The following is a 15,825-nucleotide window of genomic DNA, read 5'->3' as shown; positions in this document are numbered from 1 at the left end:
GAATCGTGGCGAATAAGGCATTTTTTTTTTTAATAAAAAAAATACTTATTCACTTCATTGCTCTCAGCATTATGGCAAAACTTTCTCGCGTGCAATTTTTGAAAAACAAAGTAAAAGTGTACATGATTATTATAAGCCAATGTTATTCAATCCCAAAGAAATACACACATCATTTTACATCTCACAAGATATTGCCTGATCTGGGTTTGTAAATCACTGTTAAGATCAAACAACCTTCAAATGACAACCCAGGTATTCAATGTGATAAAAATTGTCGAGTGAATCCTCATTCAGTATCGTTCTGCACACTGATCATTATTTATCCACACAAGGAAAGAAAATTCAGCTTCTACAGAGGTAAGGGAAATTTAAAAGCTTCTCATTTGAAAAGCATGCCAACCTATGATTCTTCTTGTTTTGTCACACACGTGACAAATTCGGTCACATTCACAAATGTAAAGATGTTTAAATGCTTGGTGGGATCGAAAGAAACATTCAGAGGGGCGAAGCTCTTTTGCTCTGACAAAGGATTAACACCCAAAACGTCAGCTTGTCCATGCTTCCTATGGCGGTGGGCAAACCTTGATCAACACTGCTCTGTTGATTCCTCCAATGATCTCCTTGTCAGATGTAAACACACACACACACACACACACACACACACACACACACACACACACACACACACACACACACACACACACACACACACACACACACACACACACACACACACACACATTTCGCCAAGTATCTTGGTCTGTCGTGTTCATCTGTCTGTCTGTCTGTCTGCAACAAGATTTTTGGCCACTGTTTTCAAGCAATTGTTCTGATTAGTGTGTGTGTGTGTGTGTGTGTGTGTGTGTGTGTGTGTGTGTGTGTGTGTGTGTGTGTGTGTGTGTGTACGTGTGCGTGTATGGAGGTGACCAGCCAAGGAAAGCAATGCATAATTTTGGTGAAGATCCGAATCTGGATCCGCATGCCAGAATTTCTTAAGTGATTCTTATTCTTTACCATTGAGAGATCAGGCCAAATAGGAAATATATAGCACAATATCTCAAAAGGTTATGGATGGATTCTGAGGAAACTTAGTGGACAGGTTGGGTGTATGACAAGGAAGAATTGTTTCGATTTTGGTGAAGATTCAGCTCTGAAATTTTTTAAAGTGATTCTTCACCATTGAACTACAGTGCTAAAAACTAGATATAGCACGGATCTTAAAGCCCGGTCACACCTTGACGTTTTAGCCAACGTATGCCGATTTTTGAATTTTTTTTCTAAAACGCTGGCACACGTTGAATACGTTATGGGTAAGTTTTGATAACATTGAGAGCACGCTGAAAAACACTGCCATACGTCGTTGCACGCTGGCTTTAAACGTTGTACTTTTTGGTTGTCCTCAAATTTTTTCATGCTTGAAATTTCACGACATATGCTGGCGTATGACTCACACATTCCGCTACGCTGGCCACAAGTTGTATGCACGGTCTGCGATCGTTGACAGACGTCAACACATGCTACTTGTAAGTTAATCATAAGTTGAGACACGCCGAGGTAATGTTTAGCGTACCCGAAACTTATTTCTAACCTATGATTAACGTGTTGTTGGCACGTTACGCGATCGTTGCCACACGTCGACAGACGTTACTTTTAAGTTTCTCATAGGCTGAAAGACGTCGGTATAATGGATCGTCCTTGCGTCAGCGTCCACGGCCACGGCCAGGACACTTATTTGCAGCATTCTTTAAACTTTTCTTCGGCATGACGAGGATGTTCACACTTCGATGTCTAGCTTGGCTATGATTCCAATTGTCCATCGGCAGCGTCTATTTAAAATAGTCGAGTTTGAGCGTTTTAACACGTTCAGAAGAAACGCTTCAAATTTCAAAACCTCAGCGTCAAAAAACAAAGGCGAGTGACAGCAATTTAAATCTTTCATTGTAAACAATGAAAATAGCTGAGTGGTACCGTTTAAAAGTCGTTGAGTGTAAAAAAAATCCAATTGTTGAGCGCAAGGGTCTACTTTCAATAGTGGAGATGCAGCCATTTAAATCGTTGAGTTTATCATTTAAATCGTTAAATCGTTAAACGCAAGGACGATCCATCATAACCCACACCCTCCCCCTCACACTCACCTACTACTGCCAACATGAACAAACTACTACTAATACTAATACTAATACTGATACTGATACTGATACTGATACTGTTACTGCTGTCATGGACATCGACTTAAAAAGGACTCGAAAACACTGTTGGGTTCCCCTTTTATGAGCAGCATTTTTATATACCAATTCCCAAAACCGCTGGGAACACGTCTTTATATGGCAGTTGTAAGCTAGAAACACGTAAAAAAATTTTTTTTTGTCGACCGGAAGACGTCATTGGAATACGTCTACATACGTCGATGTGTGTTGGGACTACGTAAAGAATTGGTTCAAAGCACGTCAAACATAAGTTAGAAATAAGTTTCGTGTAAAAAAGACATTACCGCCACGTGTTTCGACTTATGAGTCGCTTATAAGTAGCCTTTGTGGACGTGTGTAAGCGTCCACATATCGTGTGTAAAACTTATCCCCATCGCATGCGGAACGTGTGTCATACGCCGAGTACGTCGTAAAATTTTGAACATGTTTAAAATTTCTTGACGTACTCTACTTACTACGACATATGATAGCGTACTTTAGCGTTGTACTCACGTATACCAAACTTACTCATACCGTATTTGACGTGCCCCAACGTTTTAGACACATTTTTCTTAGGTCGGCATACGCTGGCAAGATCGCCAAGGTGTGACCGCGATGTTGTCACTTCCATTTCTACGGCAGTTATGATTCGAATCGTTGTGCGTCAGCCTTTTAATAGGCTACGTCACGACATCGTCGGCGATGCGTGCAACGCGCTATGCCTAAGTTAGACTATCGTTGGGCATCGGTTGTGTAGGCCGACAACAAGTTCAGCATTCGTTGGTATAAGTTATCTATAACACAACGAAACGTTCTGTGTCCGTTACCAATGCGTTATACATAAGACCAAGTCGCTATGAATACGTCCGAATCTTTAAAAAAAACATCAAAAGTTCAACGTAAGCCAGCGTTTTACATACATTTTAATACGTTGCCATCGCTGGCTAAAACGTCAAGGTGTGACCGGGCCTTAAAACTGAAGTTAAGACGGATCGAAGATTGAAGTGAGTGGACAATGTGAAGGACAAATTAATAAACAGTTAGCATTGGGGAAAACATCAATGTCAGGATTGACATGGATCTGGAAAGACAAAGATGGGGCAAAAAAAAGATGAGACTGGTGCTCTGGTATTTCCAGTTGTCACCGATGGATGCGAGTCATGGGCAGTGGAAAAGGAAGGAAGGAAGACGATTGACATATTTAAAATGTGTTCAAGACTAATGAATAACACCAAGGAGCTTTCAAAAGAGCTCCGGGATAAAGTTGTGGAAAGGCACAGATCAGGGGATGGATATAAAATACTTCAAAGGCCTTGAATATCGCTTGGATCACAGTCAAGATGATCATTAAGAAGTGGAAGGCGTATGGTACCACCAAGACCCTGTCTAGATCAGGCCATCCCTCCCAACTGGATGACCAAGTAAGGAGACTGATCAGAGAGGCCACTAAGAGACCAATGGTGACTTTACAGGAGCTCCAGGTCTTTACGGCAAAGACTGGCCACTGTGTGCAGGTGACAACAATATCCAAAGCACTCCCCAAGTCTGGCCTGTTCGCTCAGGTGGCAAGAAGGAAGCTATTACTCAAAAAAGCCCACTTTGAGTCCTGTTTTAGGGATGCACAAAAACCACTCTGGAGATTCTGAAGCCATGTGGTGAAAATTTTTGTGTGTCTGATGAAACCAAAATGGAACTTTTTGACTGAAATGCAAAACGTTACGTTTGGCACAAACACAACACAGCACATCACCCAAAGAATACCATCCCTAATGTGAAGCATCGAGGTGACAGCATCATGCTATGGGGATGTTTCTCATCAGCAGGGACTGGGGCACTTGTCAGGATAGAAGGGAAAATGGATGGAGCAGAATACAGAAAAATCCGAGAGGAAAACCTGCTGCCCTCTGCAAGAATGCTGAAATTGGGATGGAAGTTCATCTTTTAGCAAGAGAATGACCCAAAGCACACAGGCAACGTTACACTGGAGTGGCCAAGGAACAAAAAGATAAATGTCCTTGAGTGACCGAGTCAGAGCCCCGACCTAAATCCAATCGACAATCTGTGGCATGACTTGAAAATTGCTGTCCATCAACACTCCCCACACAACTTGACTGAGCTTGAACAGTTTTGTGTGGAAGAATGAGCAAATATTATCCAATCAAGGTGTGCAAAATTGGTAGAGACCTATCCCAACAGAGTCATAGCTGTAATTCCTGTCAAATGTGCTTCCACCAAGTATTAACTCTGAGGGGTGGACACTTATCCAACCAAGATATTCTCGTTTTGTATTTTTAGCTAATTTTCTGAAATTTGTGGAATTTGTTTTTCACTTGGAAGCTGTGGGTTACAATGTGTAAATAAAGGTGGAAAAAGTCTGAATTAATGCAATTTAATTCCAGGGTACAAGGCAACAAAAGGTGAGCATTTTAAAGGGGGTGTAGACTTTCTCTATGCAATGTATATTTTGTTGCATGTTGTAACCACTGTGTGCTCATTCTTGTTGAAATCCTGTAAACTGTTTGCACTTGTACTACGACTACTATTACGCCAACAGAGCTGCAGAAGCACAATCATAGCATTTCATGAGATCATTATCATGACTGCAACCTTTTGAGCTCCTTTAGATTTGCATTCAGGGTAGTTTTAAAAGTTCGAATCAAGTGGGTCAGCAAATAATTCTCAGGAAAATGGCTGTTTTATGCAGCACACATGCATAATATTCCAGGATGATTTTCAAATTTCTCCTTTCTGTTAATTCATTACCTGGTTAAAAAAATATCCTTGTAATAAACGTATATTTGTCATTGAACATGTGAAATTTAAAATCTTAGAGACTGATCAACAAGAATATACAAAATATGGTCAGATTTGTTTGACTTCAATGGCAAAATCAAAAGTTGAACCAAATGCCTAAGTTGTAGACAATATATAAGATCTATCAAATGAGTAGTGTAGTCAAAAGGGTGAGTTGAACCCCATTTTGAATAATCATTTAGAAAGCCGATTCTTCGACTCATTCATAGATATATGAATGTTCAAAAAAAATTCTGTTAATGGCCTGGATTTGTGAGCTCTGTCTCTGTAAGTTACTTCAAATCAAATAATAATTAACATTCATTTTGTGAAATTGAGGAGCTATGTAAAAGGGGCTCGACATTTAATTTTCTACATAAGGGACAGAGATTGGGGTGGGGAAGACAAAGCTAGGATCAAATAAAAATGGGAGACCAGAATAATAGCATTCAGGAAAAAATGCAACAGTAAGAACCATAGTAAATGAGAGTTGTACTCCAAATTTTTGATGCATGCAATTAGCAGATAGTGCCAAAGGTAAGAAACCAGCATCAATCCTAAAATTATTCAAGTATCATGAAACTGGTTGGTAATAGACAGTGTGGAATGGTATTTATCTTCAACATGAAACCTTATTGTCCAAAATAAGTCCTGCAGAAAGATAGTATTAAATTACCACATAAATCAAGCCTGCACAAAAGTAAATTACATTCATAATTATCAGATGGCACAATAGAATGCTGGATACTGGCACTCATTGTTTGAATTTTGTCATCTTTCAAAAACACTAATTCACAACGTTCCACACCATAACACACAACACGCGGTCCATTGTCCGTTTCAGAGAAGATCAAAATGGATGATAACCCTTGGTAATATAATGTCTCAATGAAAAGCTCAGCCCTTTATACTTCAGTTTTTTTTTCTTTTTTTACAAAACTTGTGAAGAACCTTCTTAATCCAGATGTGTGTTTTTGTTGTCCTTCATGGGTTGTGAAGCTTTAAGGTTGACATGCTCTGAAAGACAAAGCAAGGAGATGTGATTGCTTTTATCGAATATCCCAGCATGAACAAAACAAACCAGATCATATGAAGAAAATAGTAATGCAGTTCACACATGACAATAATAAACAAATATCCCAATCCCCCTTGACTGTCGGAGCACATTAGAAGCAAGACAAGTTGCACACCGATCTCCAAACAGAAACTACCAGTTATTTAATGGTCATAATTATTCCAACCTTTTTGTGGGGTGACCTGTGGGAATTTTTTAGTGCGAGTCTTTCAGGAACTGGCTTTCCAGGCCTCATGTTCGATTGACAGTGACAGTAATTTGTTATTTGTTGAGGGTGTCCATGATAACCCCTCTAATCTTAACAAATTGTATGGTGGGGTCTTTAACATCCACCAGGTAATGTGTGCAGATTAGACACCTGACTGAGCAGATTAGACAGATGCATTTTTGACCCCAAAGATTGTTCGCTGCACATTTTACATGCTTTTTGTTTTGAATTCCTATTCTAAAGCAGAAATACGTGTGCTTCATCAAATAGTGCACCTTAACTTGAACTAAGAAAAACAACATATGTTACACAGGAAACTTTATTCATGCAAAAGCAGTCATATTTTGTTAATGAAAGCTATTTTGACCGAAAAGCTTGTTCTCTGCACACGTTTGGTTCTGAATCACTTGTTCTGAATCACTATCACTTCACCATCACAGACAGATCGGTGGTCTCTCTGTGTTATACAGTCTCCTTTCTGGTCTTGCGCCCTCAGTTTTTTCCATGCTCGGCCCCCCACCCCTTCCCCAGGTTTCTACAAGAGCACACATGGTCTGCTAGTGATCTCCTTTTTGTTAAACTCTCAAAATCCAGACTCACTACTCACATCTACTCTTTCATTCCTCTTTTTGCCCATCTTTGCCCATTCCTCAGCATCTTCTATTTCACTCTTCTCAACAGGACTTCAATACAGCTGTTCACCCACGTTTCAGGTCATCTCCCTTTTGCAACCATGATCTTTCTACCCCCATTAACCCTCTACATATCCACCTTTTTCTGGTTTCCAGTTTATCCTTCTACTTCTGTGACTGAGGAATGGAAGCTGTAACCGTCTTGTTCATTCCGTGTTCTCCCTATGCTCTCATTCTTCCCCACATCTCTCATTTCGTCTCCCTCCCTCAACCCATCTGGTGTTTGTCCACCCACCCTCCTTCTCGCTCTCTCCTTCTAATGTTGTCTTATTTTTGTTACATCCTGATCCGTTATGTGTACTAGGTCCCCCACAAGCTTCGACACACCATACATAAAAAATATCGAACCAAGACAAGCCAGTTCAAAGGCGAGTATGATACCCAGCAGATCTCTGTCTCATGTCAAATCACTTTGGTTAATTGTTTACCTGAATGAAACTTAATATCTCGGGTAAAAACAAATCAGAATAGAAGGGTACTTGGGAGAGCGCATACCTCCACCACGTAATACCTGATTCACGAGAACATATCGGGCCCAATACATTTTTGAAATATCATGCTATACAGTACTGTATCGGTTTTGGCCCTATCACTCAATGGTGAAGAATCACTTAAAAAATTGAATAACTCTCGTATCCAGATCCGAATTCAGATCTTCACCAAAAACGAATTAATTCGTCCTTGTCACACTCCCAACCTGTCCACCAAGTTTCGTCCGAATCCATCTGCAACTTTTTGAGATATCGTGCTACATATCGGATTCGCCCAATCTCTCAATGGTGAAGAATCACATTAAAAATTCTAATAGTTGGATCCGGATCTTCACTAAAATCTTATCAGTTCGTTCTTGTCACACATCGATCCTGTCCACAAAACTTTATCCGGATCCGTCCACAACTTTTTGAAATATCCTGTACACAAACAGACAAACAGACAGAAAGGGGTGAAAACATAACCTCCTTCACTTTCAGTGGCAGAGGTAAAAATACCAAAGAAAACCTTTCGTCAATCAAAATACTAACAAATATATTTACTGCAGAAGAACAAGCATCCTCGTGAAGGATGTTCAGTCATCACAAAACATCTTTAAAGCAGAATATCACAAAGTTACATTCGAGAGAAAACACTGTTTCAGACTATAAAGCAAATCTGCTTTTCTTCACGAGACACATTTACCTTGCCATGATGAACTGCTTTGGGATCACAAGCAAAAAGGTTTTGCTCCTCATGGCCATCAAGGAAAAGATCTAATAATGTATTGCACGATGACATTAGAAGCATGTATTCTTAGACTAAAATTGCTGTGAAGTAAACACGTTGCATCAACCTGTAAACATAAATCCTTACCATCTGAGGGATTCCATAATGCACACAAAGAGGGCATCAGTGGGGAAGCAGTGCTTTCTCCTGGGTCATTAACGCATTCTTCATCAGAAACTAACTGCTCCGCACAAGTGTCGATCGGTTCTGGATCCAAATCCATTTCAAACTATGGGAGAAAGTTTCAATGTAAAACCAGAGTGTTGCAGCCTCATATAATTATAATAATTTATTAAAAATTGAACAGTGTATAATTTTTTTTCATTTGATAAGGCTGGAACAGTGATAAGATTTCATTTGATATATATATATATATATATATATATATATATATATATATATATATATATATATATATATATATATATATATATATATATATATTGTTGTGGTTGACCAAATTCGCAAACCACCATTCAGGTCCCTTAGGTGAGATATCTCGGTAAGTATATGTGTAGTTAGGCCCAAACCCGTTGTCTAGAGGGAATAAATGTCATTCATGCGTGCTGCGACTCTTCAGGATAGCCGTTTTTCTTTTACTATCTTTATTTTGGACCAACTGCCATTATTACCACCACCAACCACGTCTCAACAGCCATCACAACAACAACCACCAACCACAACGCCGCTTCACCACAATCGCCACGACCTTTACCGTCACAACTCGCCACCATCGCATCACCGTCATCTCGCGCCACTCGTGGGCACCGATGCTGGACTCGTGTAGAGCGCGCACCGAGGAGCGTGTTCAAAAGCATCGCGGACTTTCCGCAGAAAAACGGATCAAAAACGACTCACGCCCACTTTTGTTCCGTCCAATCGGTGAGCGAGGGGCAATTTGGCCCCGCCTCCAGGGCGTTGGAGGGCGGTCGCTATATGCAAATTCATGGATCAAAAAGCATTCACGCCCACTTTTCATCAGGCCAATGGGGAGCCAGCAAGACAGGTGAAAGGTCGGAGGCAGAGGGTCAAAGATGAAGGAGCGAGGCCACGGGGGATATAAGGGACCGCGTTCGTCAGTCGAGGAGTTGAGTTCGCAGGAGGAAGAGTTGAGTTGGAAGCGGAGGAAGAGTTCAGTGCAGTTGGGAGTTCGCGGAGTCGGAGTGAAGAGGACGGAGCTGTGGAGAGGCGGCGGCGGCGAAGGCAGACGAGGGGGTGCTCGCGTCGGATTCGAGGAACTGCGGAGGAAAAGGCCGGCGGCGCGACCGAGGTCGTGGTGGAGACGCTCGTCGCGGGACCCGCGATTTTGTGAAATCCTCCTTTCCCCGAGCATCAGCAACCCCCTCCTGTTTCCCCCCCGCGCTGAGATAGTGCGACAAAAGGGGGGCCCCCTTCCCACCCCCTACCAGACACTGTCCGCGAGGCCCGCGGAGTTGAGGCACCACCGCCGCTCCGCGTCTCATCATCAGACGGGTAGGCCCGACACGGTCTCGGCCCCAGGCCCGCCTATCCCCTCATCCTGGAGGCTGGTTCTCTTTTCTTTTGCTTTGGGAATATGTGTTGTCGGCGCCGTCTGTGAAGTAAAATTGTATAAGTGTTGCCGTGTGCTCGCGTAGTCGGTATTAGATCTGCATTGTCGCATTTGCTTTTTGTCTTCTTCTTTTCCATGTGCTTTTGGTGGAATTGTATATGTGTGCTTTCCGTTCATCGCGAAATAAATGTGCTTATTATTGAACTGTTTTCCCGCTTCGCTTCGTCATTTCTTTCATTGAATCCTCATCTTGCTTCACGTAAAGGGTTGGTCGTGGGTTAAGACGCACGATAATTAATCGAACCGTCGAGGTCGACGAATAACACCGCTCGGTTATCCCGATAGTACGGAACGGGTCGCTTAAGTGGCCCGTGTCCGAAGTCGACCTGCGGCGAGGTGCGATCGCCCGGTCTACCCTCCGTGTGGGTACTTAGGTAGGTCGAATTTGGCGAGCAACCCTATCCCACGCGGGGGCCGATTGGCACGATCGCGGTGAGACCGAAAGGTCCACCCGTGACTGGTTCCCGGCGTTAGTCCGAGAGGGTCACGACTGGATTGTCCGTCCGGTGGGCGACGTGCCGCGATTCGAGTTACGTGGCCGTTCGCACGCCGGCGGGCGCGAATCCGCGACACTGGTGTCAGGTCATGCGATACAAACCCATCGCCCTCCTCACGGCACTGGTAACGGAGAACGGGAAAACGGGCTCTCCTGTCTCCAATTAAATTCACGGGAATCGGTCCAGGGGTGAGAGAAGCGACCCCCGATTCCCTCCAAATTACGAGCGAGCTAAATTAACCCTTTACGAGAAGCAAGATGGCGTCTCAAGGCGAGCAGGAGCCGGGGGTATTAGAAATGGATGTAGAATGTGCAGGATCCATGGCTCAGGATGAAATCCCCGTGCAGGAAATGTTAATAGTAGAGGAAAACGAACTCGCCCAACTGAACCCAGAGCCCGAAATGGGTGCGGCAGCGGCCACGGTGTATGACACCTCCCCTCCCCCTCTCCACCAAAACCCTTCCCCAACCCCTGCCGAAACGGCTCACTCAAGCGCACCCGACATGGCCCAGCTATGCGCCATGCTGGCGGCAATGACAAACGAAATGAAAGGAATGAACGAAAAGATGGATGCAAATACAAATGAAATGAAAGGCATGAACGAAAAGATGGATGCGAATACACAGCAAATGAACGGAATGGAAACAAACATGAGGGAAGAAACGAAAAAGCTCCGGGGTGAGACGCAGTGTGGTGAATTAACGTGAATCGAGGGACATGACGCGGGATCACATGTTGTGCGTCTCGCGTATAAGGGGATGTCTCTGCGGCACGAGTGATTGTCCCCGGGGCATTGCTATTGACATCGGCTGTCCACTTGATGCTCGTTAACTGAAGGTGCTCATTGACTGGTGAGAATGGAGATTATATCGAACTCCGTGCTTACGCGGATTTAGTCTGCAATGGTTAACTGCACATGTATACGTTACTGCTTATGTACTCCTAGCTGAACCTGTATTTCCTGGTGTGCCCACAGAAGCGGCTCCAATCAAATGGAATAAAGCCTAAACTCTGAAGGTTCATCTCTCGCTCTCATTTCAATTTATTCCATTTGATTTTCTCGGCTCTCTCAACCAAAGATGGACAAGATCTACAAACCAGAGAGGTTCGACGCAGACCCGAACGCGACTGACGCAGAAATGAAATGGTCACATTGGTTCTGCTCCTTCTCACACTATCTGACCATCATCGCGGAGGGAGCTGACAAATTTGCCGCTCTCGTGAATCATGTCTCGCCCGGCGTGTACAGGCTCTTCTCGGGGTGCGACACTTACGAAGCAGCGATCGACGTGCTGCAAGCGCTCTACGTGAAGCCCAAGAACGAGGTATACATACGACATCTTCTCAACACACGCAAGCAAGCAGCCGGGGAGACAATCGATCAGTTCCTGCAAGCTCTGAATCAGCTGGGAAAAGACTGCAGCTTCCGGGCGGTAAGCGCCGAGGAACACCGAAAGGAAGCGACCCGGGAGGCATTCATCCAAGGACTCAGATCAGCCCACATACGGCAACGCTTACTAGAGAAAGCGCAACCCACTCTTGACAAGGTAGTCGATCAGGCTCGAGCGATGGATACGGCTCAGCAGCAATCTGAGTCATTTGGGACACCGATGCTGCTCATGAACGCTGCTACGATGGGAACCCAAGGAACCCCACTGGCACAGACACAGCCAGACATGAGGGATGGAGAAACACCCGAGGAGCCGGATACCCAGACCTCGTCAAACTCCTCAGCAACTGCTCCGGTTGGTAAATGCTTCTTTTGTGGGTACAAAAGGCATCCTCGTCAAAAATGTCCCGCCAGAGATGCCACATGCATGAATTGCGACAAGAAAGGGCATTATGCCAGGGTATGTAAATCTACTCTAAGGAGAAATAAACCCACTTCTGCGGCTCTCTACTCGCAAAATAAATTGACTGCAGCCTCCCCGGGGAATCTATCCAAGGCTATCATCAACGTACGAATTAACGGGCATATGGCTGAGGCACTGATTGATACCGGTAGCTCTGAAAGTTTCGTCAACAGCTCACTAGTGAAGGGCAGGAAATGGGTAATCCACCCGACTGACAATACGGTATGCATGGCCGCCACCTCACTACAATCCCGCGTACGAGGGTACTGCAATGTTGAATTGGACGTAAAAGGGTACACGCATCGGGATGTAAAGGTGCTGGTGCTTCGTGATTTGTGCGCAGACGTAATTCTGGGTCATAATGTCCTCAAGCAGCACACGAGCGTCGAAATACCCTTTGGAGGAAGCAAGCCTCGTCTAATTTTAAATGCGTTGACCACCGCGGAGGTGACGTCCCCCAGCTGTTCGCTAACTTGTCGCCGGTCTGCAAACCGATAGCGATCAAATCGCGGCGATATACCACTGCTGACATGAATTTCATCACTTCGGAAACCAAGCGATTACTGGAGGAGGGAATTATAGAACCGAGCGATTCGCCATGGCGCGCACAGGTGTTAGTAACCAGCAGTCAGAACCATAAGAAACGAATGGTTGTCGATTATTCCCAAACGGTCAATCGCTTCACCCAACTCGACGCCTACCCCCTGCCGCGCATAGATGAGATGGTCGAACGCGTGGCCAATTATAAGGTATTCAGTACCATCGACTTGCGAAGCGCCTATCATCAAATTCCCATCCGAGAGGAAGACAAACCGTACACTGCATTCCAGGCAGGGCGGCGCCTCTACCAGTTCAGAAGGATACCATTCGGTGTCACGAATGGAGTAGCTTGCTTCCAACGGGTTATGGACGACATCATCTCAGATGAAAACCTCGAAGACACTTTTGTTTACGTGGATAATGTCACAGTGTGCGGTAGGGATCAGAGGGAACATGATAGGAATCTGGACAGATTCTTGAGCATTGCTGGAAAATATAATCTGACTCTCAACTACGAGAAATGCGTATTCTCAGCAAGGTCAATTGACCTTCTCGGCTACACAATAGCCGACGGCACAATTAAGCCTGATCCTGAGCGATTGCGCCCGCTCCGTGAGCTTCCACCACCTCAGGACTTGCAAACAATGCGCCGGGTGATCGGGATGTTCGCTTACTATGCAAGATGGATTTCGCAATACTCCGAGAAAATACATCCCCTAGTGCATTGCAAAAACTTTCCACCAGATGCCGCTGTCGTAAAAGCTTTCCACAATCTCAAGGATGATATCAGTAAGTCCGTGGTTTTATCGATCGACAGCTCGGTGCCCTTCGTGGTGGAGACCGACGCTTCAAATCACGCCATAGCTGCTACACTTAATCAGTCTGGGCGGCCGGTCGCGTTTCTTCTCGAGAACTCTCTCTAGAAGCGAGCAGAGACACTCGGCAATAGAGAAGGAGGCGTACGCCATCGTCGAAGCGCTGCGTAAATGGAGACATTATTTACTGGGAAACCACTTCACGCTCGTTACGGACCAACGATCCGTGGCTTTCATGTTTGATGGGAAAAATAACGGGAAAATTAAGAATGAAAAAATTATGAGATGGCGGATAGACCTAGCTTGCTACAGGTACGACATTGTTTACCGGCCCGGGAAAGAAAACCCTGCTGCAGATACCTTCTCCCGGGTCTACAGTTCGGCAACAATCAGTCAGGCTTTGCAAGACCTCCATGTGTCTCTGTGCCACCCAGGGGTAACCAGGATGGCACATTTCGTACGCAGACAAAATCTTCCCTATTCTGTTGAAGATATTAAACAAATGAATGCTTCATGCCCTGTTTGTGCTGAACTAAAACCCAGATTCTATGGCGCGGCTTCTGGCAGACTGATCAAGGCTACTTCCCCCTTCGAGAGACTAAACATCGACTTCAAAGGGCCCCTACCGACCGAAACAGACAACAGATACATATTCACCGTTGTTGATGAATATTCAAGGTTCCCTTTCGCGTTTCCGTGCTCGGATATGACCTCGGGCACTGTCGTAAAATGTCTCTCTGACCTCTTCGCTATGTTTGGGAGACCTTCGTACATACATTCAGACAGAGGGCCGTGTTTCATGTCGGCCGGGCTAAAACAATTCCTATTAGAGCACGGCATAGCAACTAGTCGAACGACGGGTTACAACCCACAGGGAAACGGGCAGGTGGAACGGTATAATGGAGTAATTTGGAAAGCCGTAACTCTGGCGCTGAAATCGAGAGGACTGGGCCCCGAGCGATGGGAGGTTACTCTTCCTGACGCTCTGAATTCCATACGCTCTTTGCTCTGCACGTCCACAAATGCCACTCCTCACGAACGTATGTTTACTCACCAACGACGTTATGTTGACGGTCAAACGGTGCCCAACTGGCTGACCCACCCCGGTACAGTGTTCATGAAACGCCCGGTACGACAAAGCAAGTATGAACCCCTGGTGGAGGGGGTCGAACTCATTGACACTAATCCAGAGTATGCTCATGTCAGGCTCCCGGATGGCAGGGAGACCACTGTGTCGGTTCGCCATCTGGCTCCCTCAGGTACTCCTCCCGCCGGTACACCACCTTCTGGCACTCCTCCTTCTGACATTTCCCCGCCAGGAACTCCGCCAGGCGACGGGGCTGCCGCGTTCCACCCGAGAGCGATCGAGGAGTCATCCCCGGCACAAGTCGAGGCTCACCAAGAGGATCGGGAGTCTCCCTCAAGTGAAACTGCCGTTTACTCCCGGAGAGGTCGACGAATAAGGCCCCCTCGACGACTCAATCTGTAAAGGGGATTATCGGCATTCTCGCTGCTCATGCTCCTATATGCCCATTATATCATATATCGATGCTCATTTCCATGCTCCTACAACTCAAAATAATCACTGCTTGGCATGTATGCTTCTGTAGATCTATTAGTCCGCGTTGCTTGAAATGTATACTCCTATAGTGCTAAAGCAATCATGGTGTGTAAGATGGGCCCCTAGTTACATTTTAAAGGTGGGGAGAATGTGGTGAATTCACGTGAATCGAGGGACATGACGCGGGATCACATGTTGTGCGTCTCGCGTATAAGGGGATGTCTCTGCGGCACGAGTGATTGTCCCCGGGGCATTGCTATTGACATCGGCTGTCCACTTGATGCTCGTTAACTGAAGGTGCTCATTGACTGGTGAGAATGGAGATTATATCGAACTCCGTGCTTACGCGGATTTAGTCTGCAATGGTTAACTGCACATGTATACGTTACTGCTTATGTACTCCTAGCTGAACCTGTATTTCCTGGTGTGCCCACAGAAGCGGCTCCAATCAAATGGAATAAAGCCTAAACTCTGAAGGTTCATCTCTCGCTCTCATTTCACGCAGAACATGGGCCGATGCCTGCAGTCGGGCATGAAGGCCGTTAGCAGGGAACTCAAAATGGCGACTCCACGTGTAGGAGCGAACGAGGTGGAAGGGGGTGCAGCGGCTGACAGGCCCGCGGTGGAGGCGGGTAAAAAAATAATTCGGGGGGCGTGTTGGGCGAGGGTCGTGACAGAAGAATCGACGGTGACCGAAAGGGAAAAATTAAATGGGGAGACCAAAACGTGTGAGACGAGACACGAGGTGACGACA

General features: G+C 45.2%; 1 pseudogene across 1 annotated transcript in view; it reads right to left on the bottom strand.

Annotated features, from left to right (window-relative positions):
* Positions 1–15,825, bottom strand: part of LOC147026329 (uncharacterized) — a 50,989-nt pseudogene that overhangs the window by 128 nt on the left and 35,036 nt on the right. Inside the window, exons 4-6 of the transcript XR_015058287.1 lie at positions 8,302–8,443; positions 8,131–8,201; positions 1–5,996 (exon numbers count right to left, since the gene is read on the bottom strand). The exon at positions 1–5,996 is cut by the window's left edge and continues 128 nt beyond it. The product of XR_015058287.1 is annotated as an uncharacterized LOC147026329 (transcript). The remainder of the gene's footprint in view (positions 5,997–8,130; positions 8,202–8,301; positions 8,444–15,825) is intronic.

The sequence above is a fragment of the Eptatretus burgeri genome, chromosome 5, assembly GCF_056783735.1.
Source record: "Eptatretus burgeri isolate ZD-2024b chromosome 5, Ebu_testis_v1, whole genome shotgun sequence".
NCBI lineage: Eukaryota > Metazoa > Chordata > Myxini > Myxiniformes > Myxinidae > Eptatretus > Eptatretus burgeri.
This window is presented reverse-complemented; position numbering and strand designations above follow the sequence as displayed.